At 46.0% G+C, this 11,831-nt stretch overlaps 1 long non-coding RNA gene across 1 annotated transcript; it reads right to left on the reverse strand.

The window, feature by feature from the left end:
• Window positions 1–1,323: 1,323 nt before the first annotated feature.
• On the reverse strand, window positions 1,324–2,717 carry LOC122945143. The gene is made up of 3 exons (XR_006391095.1): window positions 2,656–2,717; window positions 2,412–2,471; window positions 1,324–1,434 (listed from the first exon to the last, which is right to left on the reverse strand). It is a non-coding gene; the product is annotated as an uncharacterized LOC122945143 (long non-coding RNA).
• Window positions 2,718–11,831: the final 9,114 nt, after the last annotated feature.

Consider the following 11,831-nt stretch of genomic DNA (forward strand, 5'->3'; position numbering starts at 1 on the left):
AAACATAAGGAAAGAACAAATGAGGATATGCCCTGCCAAGCCGTGAGTATTTCGCATACACCCCTATCCAAGCACCAATCACCTGTACACCGATATAGCCGATGTTCAGACTGATCACATCCCCAGTCACACTAAAGGTATCATGCGGCCAATTCTCACACCCCGAGCCTCTATATGCATAGAAAAATCACCCATCCTATCCAGCACCCATTGATGAGTGCCCTACAATCATCGCCATACACATAAACAAAAAGAAACCTGGACAGATCACGGAGATTCAAGGAGGAGGCATCACAAGAAAGATGCAAAAGGCACCTTGTCATTCAACCCATATGGCACCTGGGTTTGCAGTTTAATTATCCATTTACTTTCCACTTGTTCAAGTCGTCTGAAGAGATCGCCTCCTCGAGATCCTAGATTTACCCTATCGATGCCACGAACCCTCAGGTCCTGCCATCGATTATTGTGTTTCAACCGAAAGTGTCGTGCAACTGGTTTGAGTTTCAATATTCGTTCCCTATCATCAGCTGGCACCTTTGACGCCATCCGAATATCACTCTGATGTTCCTGAAGGCGTATACGCAATTCACGTGTCGTCATGCCTATGTAGATTAACCCACATGGACATGTTGCGTAATAGATGACGCCACAGGTGCTACAGTTGATAAAGTGCACAATTTTGTATACATCTTTACCAGATGAATCACTAAATGACACACTTTTTACCATAGCCTTACAGATGCTACAATGTCCGCACGGTGTCGAGCCCCACTTTGGTCCCCTAGACTGAAACAGGAATTCCTGGTTGTTAGGTGGGACATAATGGCTGGATACCAGAATGTCACTAAGATTCCTGCTGCGTCTAGAGACCAGAGTGGGGGCCGAGGTAAGTACCGAATTTAGGACATGATCACTTTGTAATACAGGCCAATATTTTACAAACGTTTTTCTGATGTTATTCCATTGTGGACTGTAATCCGTGATCATACAGACTGGTCGAGCCTCATCCACCGCTGCATTATGGACTTTTTTAGGCTTTGTTGTGAGGAGAGTCTGTCGTGATGTATTGACAGCTCGCTGGTACCCCCGTTCAATAACCACAGGGTGGTATCCTCTTTGTACAAAACGTTGTCGAAGCTGAGTTGATTCCTTTTCAAAGTCCTCTGTTGTAGTGCATAATCTTTTGGCTCTTAGAAACTGACCAATCGGTATAGATCGTTTTTGATGTTGTGGATGAAAGGACGATGCGTGTAACAAAGCGTTTACAGCAGTATCCTTGCGATGAATTGCCGTTGATAGAGTGCCATCCGTGGTCGTCTTGATGTTGATATCCAAAAATGTCATTTGACTTTGGGAGATGGTTTGGGTCAGTCTTATATTCCAATCATTCGCGTTAAGTTGTACCAAAAATAAATCAAGTGCCGTCCTGGATCCCTGCCAAACAAACAAAATATCATCTATAAAGCGGATCCAGGATATAACCTGTCCATCCGCCCCATCCATGATCTGTTGTACGTATTCACGTTCCCAAAGACCCAAAAATAGGTTAGCGTATGAGGGCGCACAAGTCGCCCCCATCGCCACACCTCGTAATTGGAGATAGTGTCGGTCTTTGAAAAGGAAATGATTATGTGTGAGTACAAAATCCAACAGAACTAGTATGAACTCCACCAGTTCCGGCGATAGATTCCTTGTCCGCAAAAAGAAACTGGAGGCCTTCAAGCCAAGTTCATGCTGGATACAGGTATACAGCGATTCTACATCGCATGTCACGAGGTACATATCATCTTCCATATGGACATTCTCCAACCGCTTCAACACATCGGTGGAGTCACGTACATAAGATGGAAGACATTGGACACATGGCTTGAGGTAGAAATCCAAAAAACGACAAATGGGTTCGCTAAGCCCACCACACCCCGACACTATCGGTCTACCCGGAGGTCTCGTTGAAGATTTATGCACCTTCGGTAGTAGATACAGTGTGGGGGTTATTGGATGCTTCACCACCAAGCCATTGTATACAGTCCTGTTAATGATTGATGACTCCACCGCTGTCAGCAGAACGGCCTGTATCTGCATTTGATAGTCATTGGTAGGATTAGAGGTCAATCTGCGGTAGCAGGCGGTGTCACGTAATTGACGATGGGCCTCCGCCTCATACATCTCGATAGGCCAGACCACCACATTTCCACCCTTGTCCGCCGGCTTAAATACCACCTTCTTCATTGCTTTTAATTGTTTTAAAGCCACTCTCTGAGATTGATTCAAGTTGTCATATGAACGTTTCGTGGGAAGGATAAATAGGTCCTTCACCACCATTTTTACAAACGTTTCAATTGCCGGGCTCAGAGACAAGGGTGGAAATGTGACAGACCGGCCACGAGTGAAGGGCGGAAATTTCGACTCACCTCCTTCCTGCTCCATCAGTAGTTCCTCTAGTGTTCGAAGCGCCTCCAATTCCTCCGGGGCTGTAAAGATATCATTTGAACACGTTTTAGAAAAGTGTTTTCTGTAGACCAACTTCCTTGCAAACAGGAACGTATCCTTGATTGCAGTGAAGTTGTCATATACAGACACAGGACTAAAGGATAGTCCAAAAGACAGCAGTTCCAGTTGGGGATCAGAAAAGGTTATATCCGAAAGGTTAATTACCTTTAGTTCCCCATTTTTGGAGTCATCCAGATTGTTGTATTTTCGTTTGATTGGAGTTTTTGATGTCATCATCGTCTGACAACTAACATGTCTTCCTTAGGTGCTGTCACCCAACTTCCTCAGAGTCCTGAACAGTAACTCTTCTTAGTGATACGCCGCATTCTCAGCAGAGTCAGTAGGAAACTCTGCTCCCTGAAAAAGCAGGGTGACAACCTCTTTGGGACAGGCTCTATTGGTTGTCACCCAGCTTTCTTAGGAATTGTTGTAATGGCTGGATGCCATACCACAAGTTTGTTCTCCTCTGTGGTCTCTGGACTACTGTTCGCATACTGTTGATACATTGAACTCTATAATAACTCAGTATGCAGTTAGTTGCAGAGCTCCCCCTAGTGGCAGCTGCAGGTAGCAGAATTGTATCTATTTGGATTATCACACAAGAGTTAGCAATGTCCACATGACAGTCCACCTGTATTCCCTGAGGGTTACCAGTCATTTTAACTCCTTAAGGACACAGCCTTATTTCACCTTAAGGACCAGGCCATTTTTTGCAAATCTGACCAGTGTCACTTTAAGTGGTGATAACTTTAAAACGCTTTGACTTATCCAGGCCGTTCTGAGATTGTTTTTTCGTCACATATTGTACTTCATGACACTGGTAAAATGGAGTAAAATAAATAAATCATTTTTATTTATAAAAAAATACAAAATTTGCCCAAAATTTCCAAGTTTCAATTTCTCTACTTCTATAATACATAGTAATACCTACAAAAATAGTTATTACTTTACATTCCTCATATGTCTACTTCATGTTAGGATCATTTTGGGAATAACATTTTATTTTTGGGGGACGTTACAAGGCTTAGAAGTTTAGAAGTAAATCTTTTTAAAAACCAACTTTTTAAGGACCAGTTCAGGTCTGAAGTCACTTTGTGAGGCTTACATAATAGAAACCACCCAAAAATGACCCCATTATAGAAACTACACCCCTCAAGAATTTTCACAAGAATTTATGGAAAATAGAGATACAATTTAAAAATTTCACTTTTTTTGCAGATTTTACATTTTAATATTTTTTTTCCAGTTACAAAGCAAGGGTTAACAGCCAAACCAAACTCAATATTTATGGCCCTGATTCTGTAGTTTACAGAAACACCCCATATGTGGTCGTAAACCGCTGTACGGGCACACGGCAGGGTGCAGAGGGAAAGGAATGCCATATGGTTTTTGGAAGGCAGATTTTGCTGGACTGGTTTTTTGACACCATGTCCCATTTGAAGCCCCCCTGATGCACCCCTATAGTAGAAACTCCAAAAAAGTGACCCCATTTTAGAAACTACGGGATAAGGTGGCAGTTTTGTTGTACTATTTTAGGGTACATATGATTTTTGGTTGCTCTATATTACACTTTTTGTGAGGCAAGGTAACAAGAAATACCTGTTTTGGCACAGTTTTTTATTTTGTTATTTAGGCTCCTTTCACACCTGCATTCAGGTGTCCGCTCGTGAGTTCCGTTTGAAGGGGCTCACAAGCGGCCCTGAACGCAGCCGTCTGGCCCTAATGCATTCTCAGTGGAGGCGGATCCACTGAGAATGCATCCGCCTGCCAGCGCTCAGCCTCCGCTCCCCTCAGTGAGCGGACACCTGAACGCTGCAAGCAGCGTTCGGGTGTCCACCTGGCCGTGCGGAGGCGAGCGGATCCGTTCCGACTTACAATGTAAGTCAATGGGAACGGATCCGCTTGAAGATGACACCATATGGCTCAATCTTCAAGCGGATCCGTCCCCCATTGACTTTCAATGTAAAGTCGGAACGGATCCGCTCAGGCTACTTTCAGACTTAGAACATTTTTCTAAGTTCTAATGCAGACGGATCCGTTCTGAACGGAGCCTCCGTCTGCATTAATATGAGCGGATCCGTTCAGAACGGATCCGATCGAACGCAGGTGTGAAATTAGCCTTACAACATTAATCTGACCGGTTAGATCATGTGGTATTTTTATAGAGCCGGTTGTCACAGACGCGTCGATACCTAATATGTATACAATTTTTTTTATTTATGTAAGTTTTACACAGTGATTTAATTTTTGAAACAAAAAAAAATCATGTTTTAGTGTCTCCATAGTCTGAGAGCCATAGTTTTTTCAGTTTTTGTGCGATTATCCTAGGTAGGGTCTCATTTTTTTGCGGGATGAGATGACGGTTTTATTGGCACTATTTTGGGGTGCATATGGCTTTTTGTTCGCTTGCTATTACGCTTTTTGTGATGTAAGATGACCAAAAATTGCTTTTTTTACACCGTTTTATTTTTTTACGGTGTTCACCTAAGGGGTTAGGTCATGTGATATTTTTATAGAGTAACTTATTACAGACGCGGCAATACCTAATATGTATACTTTTTTTTATTTATGTAAGTTTTACACAATGATTTCAATTTTGAAACAAAAAAAATCATGTTTTAGATTTTCCATAGTCTGAGATCCATAGTTTGTTCAGTTTTTTGGCGATTATCTTGGGTAGGGTATGATTTTTGCAGGATAAGATGACGGTTTGATTAGGACTATTTTGGGGTGTGTGTGACTTTTTGATCGCTTGCTATTACACTTTTTTGTAAGGTGACAAAAAATTGTTTATTTAGCACAGTTCTTTTTTTACGATGTTTATCTGAGGGGTTAGGTCATGTGATATTTTTATAGAGCAGGTTATTATGGACGCGGCGATACCTAATATGTATACTTTTTTTTATTTATGTAAGTTTTACACATTAATATCATTTTTGAAACAAAATAAAAATCATGTTTTAGTGTCTCCAGATTTTTTTAATTTTTTGGGCGATTATCTTAGGTGGGGTCTCATTTTTTGCGGGATGAGATGACGGTTTGATTGGCACTATGTTGTGGTGCATATGACTTTTTGATCACTTGCTATTACACTTTTTGTGATGTAAGGTGACAAAAAATTGTTTATTTAGCATTTTTTTTTTTAACTTTTTTTACGGTGTTCATCTGAGGGGTTAGGTCATGTGATATTTTTATAGAGCTGTGCTAAATGTTTTAGTGTATTTTTTGGGCGATTGTGATCGCTTGCTGTTGTACTTTTTGTTATGTAAGGTGACAAAAAAATGGTTTATTTAGCACAGTTTTTTTTTTTTTTTTTTTACGGTGTTCATCTGAGGGGTTAGGTCATGTGATATGTTTATAAAGCCGGTCGATATGCACGCGGCGATACCTAATATGTCAATTCCCCCCCCCTATTTTTTACCAATTTTTTTTCACTTTATTTGGGGAAAATGACGTTTTTGTTTATTTTTACTTGAAACTTGTATTTTTTGGGGGGAAAACTTTATTTTTTCAACTTTTTTTTTCACTTTATTTTTTGTCCCACTTTGGGACTTCAACTTTTGGGGGTCTAATCCTTTACAATGCATTCTAATACTTCTGTATTGGAATGCACTGGCTGTATGAGTAATACTGTGTGTATTACTCATACAGCTTCCGGCCTGTGAGATCCAGGGGGCTGGATCTCACAGGCTCTTCACCGGAAGGAAGCGCCGATGCCTCAGGAAGGCATCGCACTGCCTTCCATGCCATTGGATCCCCCTACAGCCCCATGGGGACCCGATGGCACCGCCGCCGCCCGCACTATAAAAAGCTGCAAACCGCAGGTCTGAATTGACCTGCAGTTTGCGGCGATCGCCAACATGGGGGGTCATGGGACCCTCCTGCGCATTTAGCCGAGGTGCCTGCTTAATGATTTGAGCAGGCACCTCGGCTTCCGATCACCGCCCGCCGCTTGTTTGACGATTTATATATTTTTTTATTTGGTTCGATCCGAATATATTTGCGGCGAATCGCATAAAAAAACTGCTATTTCCGGGCTGCAGAGAGCCTGTATAGTGGTGTAGAACACTGTGCTGTGCAGTAACACATGTAGGGAGTCTGCTGTGGTAGTGAAATAACACTGTGAGTCAGTATGACATGCAGATGACAGGCGTCGCTCTTAGAATCACTGCACACTTCACTTGTTTGGGCAGTCACTGGGCCAAAACTGACCAAATAACTCACGTATGATCTCAGCCTTACAGGTCGATGTTAGCGCCACGAAGAAGCCACTCCTTTTACACCGTCGTCAGCTGATTCCACATAGATGTCTACAGAACCTGTTCTATTAAACGCTTATACAAGTAGAGCCCCCGGCAGAGTGGAGAGGGGGTCAGCAGTAAGTTTGTGTTGACGTCACTGATTATTTTGCCCTTCCTCTTATACGACAATAACCTCCAAAAAACGGGTCCTGTCTGTGGGCAGTGGCGACTCTAGGAACAATATATAGGGGGGGCACAAAGATACCACAGTCAAAAATGGGGGGGCAAAAACAAAATAAGTATATAGAAATAAGATTACAAAATACTAGAGAGTTGCGGTATGCAGGGATACATTTATAATAAAACAATTTACTTACAAAAGAAGCTATTCAGTCGTCTGCTGTGCCGTCCTCTGCTTGCTTCCGCGGATTCTTTCCCCTTCTTTCTGTCTCTCGTCAGTGCACAGGCGCACTGTTATGGTGGATCTGTGGAAGACACACTGTTATGGGGGCATCTGTGGATGACACATTATGCCTCTCATTAGCCCTCATTATGCCTCTCATTAGCATCCATATCAGCCCTTATGCCTCATTAGCCCCCATTATTCTTCATATTAGCCCCATTATGCCTCATTAGCCCACATTATGCCTCATTAGCCCACATTATGCCTCTAATTAGCCCCCATTATGCCTCTTATTAGCCCCCATATGCCTTCAATTAGCCCCCATATGCCTCCTATTAGCCCCCATATGCCTCCTATTAGCCCCCATATGCCTCCTATTAGCCCCCAATTAGCCCCCATATGCCTCCAATTAACCCCATATGCCTCCAATTAGCCCCATAGACCCCATATGCCTCCAATTAGCCCCCATATGGCTCCAATTAGCCCCCATATGCCTCCAATTAGCCCCCAATTAGCCCCCATATGCCTCCTATTAGCCCCCAATTAGCCCCTATATGCCTCCAATTAGCCCCTATATGCCTCCAATTAGCCCCCATATGCCTCCAATTAGCCCCCATATGCCTCCAATTAACCCCCATATGCCTCCAATTAGCCCCATAGACCCCATATGCCTCCAATTAGCCCCCATATGCCTCCAATTAGCCACCAATTAGCCCCCATATGCCTCCTATTAGCCCCCAATTAGCCCCTATATGCCTCCAATTAGCCCCTATATGCCTCCAATTAGCCCCCATATGCCTCCAATTAGCCCCATAGACCCCATATGCCTCCAATTAGCCCCCATATGCCTCCTATTAGCCCCCATATGCCTCCTATTAGCCCCATATGCCTCCTTTTAGCCCCCAAATATGCCTCCTATTAGCCCCCAAATATGCCTCCTATTAGCCCCCAAATATGCCTCCAATTAGCCCCCAAATATGCCTCCAATTAGCCCCCAAATATGCCTCCAATTAGCCCCCATATGCCTCCAATTAGCCCCCAAATATGCTTCCAATTAGCCCCCAAATATGCCTCCAATTAGCCCCATATGCGTCTAAATGCCCCCATATGCCTCCTATTAGCCCCATATGCCTCCTATTAGCCCCCAGCAGCCACATTTTTTATAAAATAAAATAAAAAAACACTTACCTCTCCTGCTCCTGGACGGACGCCGCCTGCCATTTTCTCCTCAGTCGACTGTGCTCTAAACTGGCGCGCACAGCGTGAGGTCACAGAGCGACCTTACGCTGTGCGCAGCCCTGCACAGCCGACAGCCGAGGACCAGGAAGTGGTGAGTACAGAGCGTTCACCACTTCCTGGTTCTTCGGTACTAATGAGCGCTTCCATAATGGAAGCGCTCATTAGTATTCACTCAGGGGAATCAGCGGGGGGGCACCCGGGGGGGCAAGGAACAACATAGGGGGGGCAATTGCCCCCCCTCGCCCCCCTCTAGCGACGCCACTATCTGTGGGAGCATCCACCTTCACTCGGTCAGCATTTGGTCAGTAATCCATCAGTATTGCTAATGCCAAAAACACAGGAGTGGATCCAAAACAGAGATGACACGTGAATGGAGTATTTGCATATCTTCTGTGTTTTGTACCCACTCCTGCTTTTGGCTATCAAATCACAAGCCAATTCTGATAGGACCATACAGGCCTTACAGCTGCTACACAGACAGGATCCGTTGTGCGTTTCATTTTTCCTTCCTTCTGACAGATCAGTAGAAGGGTCAAATAAATGATGATGTCAGCCAGGCAGAAAGTGTCCCAGTCATGAAGTGGGGAGGGTGGGAACAGCATGAGAAGTCCACAGGGTGGCCCTATGACATAGTGGTGAGGTGGAAGCAGCATGAGGAGCCAAAGAGTGGCACAATGACAGAGTCTGGAGATGGCGGCAGCATCAGGAGGACACATAGTTGCAAGATAAAATAGTGTGGAGGTGGCATCAGCATCAGGAGACCACAGAGTGGTAAGATGACATAGTGTGGAGGTGGCAGTAGCATGAGGAGGCCACAGAGTGGCAAGGTGTCATAGTGTGGAGGTGGCAGCAGCATGAGGAGACCACAGAGTGGCCCAATGACAGAGTCTGGAGGTGGCGGCAGCATCAGGAGGCCACAGAGTGGCACAATGACAGAGTGTGAATGTGGCAGCAGCATCAGGAGGCCACAGAGTGGGACAATGACAGTATGGAGGTGGCAGCAGCATCAGGAAACCACAGAGTGGCAAAGTTACATACTGTGGAGGTGGCAGCAGCATCAGGAGACCACAGAGTGGCAAGGTAACATAGTGTGGGGGTGGAAGCAGCATCAGAAGACCATAGAGTGGCAAGGTGACATAGTGTGGAAGTGGTAGCAGCATCAGGAGACCACAGAGTGGCAAGGTGATATAGTGTGTATGTGGCAGCAGCATCAGAAGACCACAGAGTGGCAAGGTGACATAGTGTGGAGGTGGCAGCAGCATCAGGAGGCCACAGAGTGGCACAATGACAGAGTGTACAGGTGGCAGCAGCATCAGGAAGCCACAGAGTGGGACAATGACAGTGTGGAGGTAGCAGCAGCATCAGGAGACCACAGAGTGGCAAAGTTACATAGTGTGGAGGTGGCAGCAGCATCAGGAGACCACAGAGTAGCAAGGTGACATAGTGTGGAGGTGGCAGCAGCATCAGAAGACCACAGAGTGGCAAGGTGACATAGTGTGGAGGTGACAGAGGCATGAGGAGACCCCAGAGTGGCAAGGTGACATAGTGTGGAAGTGGTAGCAGCATCAGGAGACCACAGAGTGGTAAGGTGACATAGTGTGGATGTGGCAGCAGCATCAGAAGACCACAAAGTGGCAAGGTGACATAGTGTGGAGGTGGCAGCATCATCAGGAGGCCACAGAGTGGCAAGGTGACATAGAGTGGAGGTGGGTGGCAATACCAGTACCCGCTGAAGATGGTGGGTGAAAGACAGAGTACTTGGCATCAGATGTGTGGCATCATGCGGGTGACAGCATCAGAATAGTAGATGAGGAAGGTAGCCAGAAGAAACCCGTCTCTTTTGTCATCTTTATTGTGGCACCATGGATGATCTAGTCTGATGCATCAGGCATTGGTGGGTGGAAATCCTGGCTGATCCACGCCTGATTCATCTTGAGGGTCAGTCTCTCCACATTTTGGGTGGACAGGAGAGTTTTCCTTGGGGTAACTATGGCCCCCGCCGCATTAAACACCCGCTCTGAAGCCACACTACTGGACGGACAGGACAGCTTTTCCAGGGCAAACTCTGCAAGTTGCGGCCACAAATCCAGTTTGGCTGCCCAGTAGTCCAGCAGATCTTCAATGTGGGGTCGCATGGTGCTATCCAAGTATGCCACCACCTGCTGGTTCAGGTCCTGCTCCAGATCTAGCTGCTGCTCGTGAGTAGTTTCTTCACTATGAGGGTGAATAAAGCTGCTCATCATCGACTCTAGACTCAGGCTGCTGATGATGGAGCTGGTACTGCTCCTGCCACCCCACCCCTTCCCAGCAGCCATGGCAGTGGAACGTGAGTGCAGAGGGCCCCCCGGTCAGACCTGCGAGAGGATAGACAATGGCGCAGATAGGCAGCGGCCAACTGACTACATAGGATGTCTCTATAGTAGTTCAGTTTGTCCTCCCTCTCAGCGGGTGTAAAAAATGCCACCATTTTGGATCGGTAGCGAGAGTCTAACAAGTTGGAGAGCCAGAAGTTATCCCTCTGCCGAATGGTGACAATGTGGCTGTCACTAAGCAAGCAAGTGAGCATGCATCGGGCCATTTGTGCAAGTAACTTGGAGGGATTCCCTGCCTCCATCTCCACTGCATACTGCCACAGTGTGTCTGGGTCCTCTGCCTCGTCTTCCTCATCGCCCTGAAGCTCCTCTGGCTGCTCCTGCTCCTCCTCTCCTGTCACCTGTGTGTAAAAACCACCCATTTCGCTACACATTGCTTGTGCTCCAATGTCCTCCTCCTCCAGTTCAGCCCCCACAGGGCTCATGTGGCCGTGAGATCTAGGCGCCACGTCTCCAGTCCCCTGACCAGACATATTTACCAGCATCTGTTCCAGGGCATGAAGCAGTGGAATAACGTTGTTCATCCCGTAGTCCTGGCGACTGACAAATAACAAGCCTCCTCAAAAGGCCTAAGCAATCGGCAGGTGTCACACATGAGCTGCCACTGGCTGACATCAAAGTTACACAGGGGAGTACTCCTGTCCGCTTGGATCATCAAGAAATCGTTTATGGCCTTTCTCTGTTCGTATAGTCGTTCCAACATATGGAGGGTGGAATTCCAACGGGTGGAAACGTTGCATATCAGCCTATGTTGGGGGATGCCATTCTGCCGCTGCAGCTCAAGGAGGGTGTGCTTTGCGGTGTATGAGTGGCTGAAGTGCATGCAAAGTTTCCTGGCCATTTTTAGGATTTTTTGCAGATGGGTGGAACACTTCAGGAACCGATTGACAACCAAATTGAATACGTGTGCCATGCAGGGCGCATGGCTCGGCCCTCCTTGAGGCAGCACCGACACCATGTTTTTCCTGTTGTCGGTCACCATGGTTTCGATTTTGAGTTGTCGCGGAGAAAGCCAGGATTCAACTTCTTGTTGAAGGACACGGAGTAGTTCCTCCCCTGTGTGACTCCATTCGCCCAGGCGTGTGT

Source organism: Bufo gargarizans, chromosome 8 (genome assembly GCF_014858855.1).
Source record: "Bufo gargarizans isolate SCDJY-AF-19 chromosome 8, ASM1485885v1, whole genome shotgun sequence".
NCBI classification, from domain to species: Eukaryota; Metazoa; Chordata; class Amphibia; order Anura; family Bufonidae; genus Bufo; species Bufo gargarizans.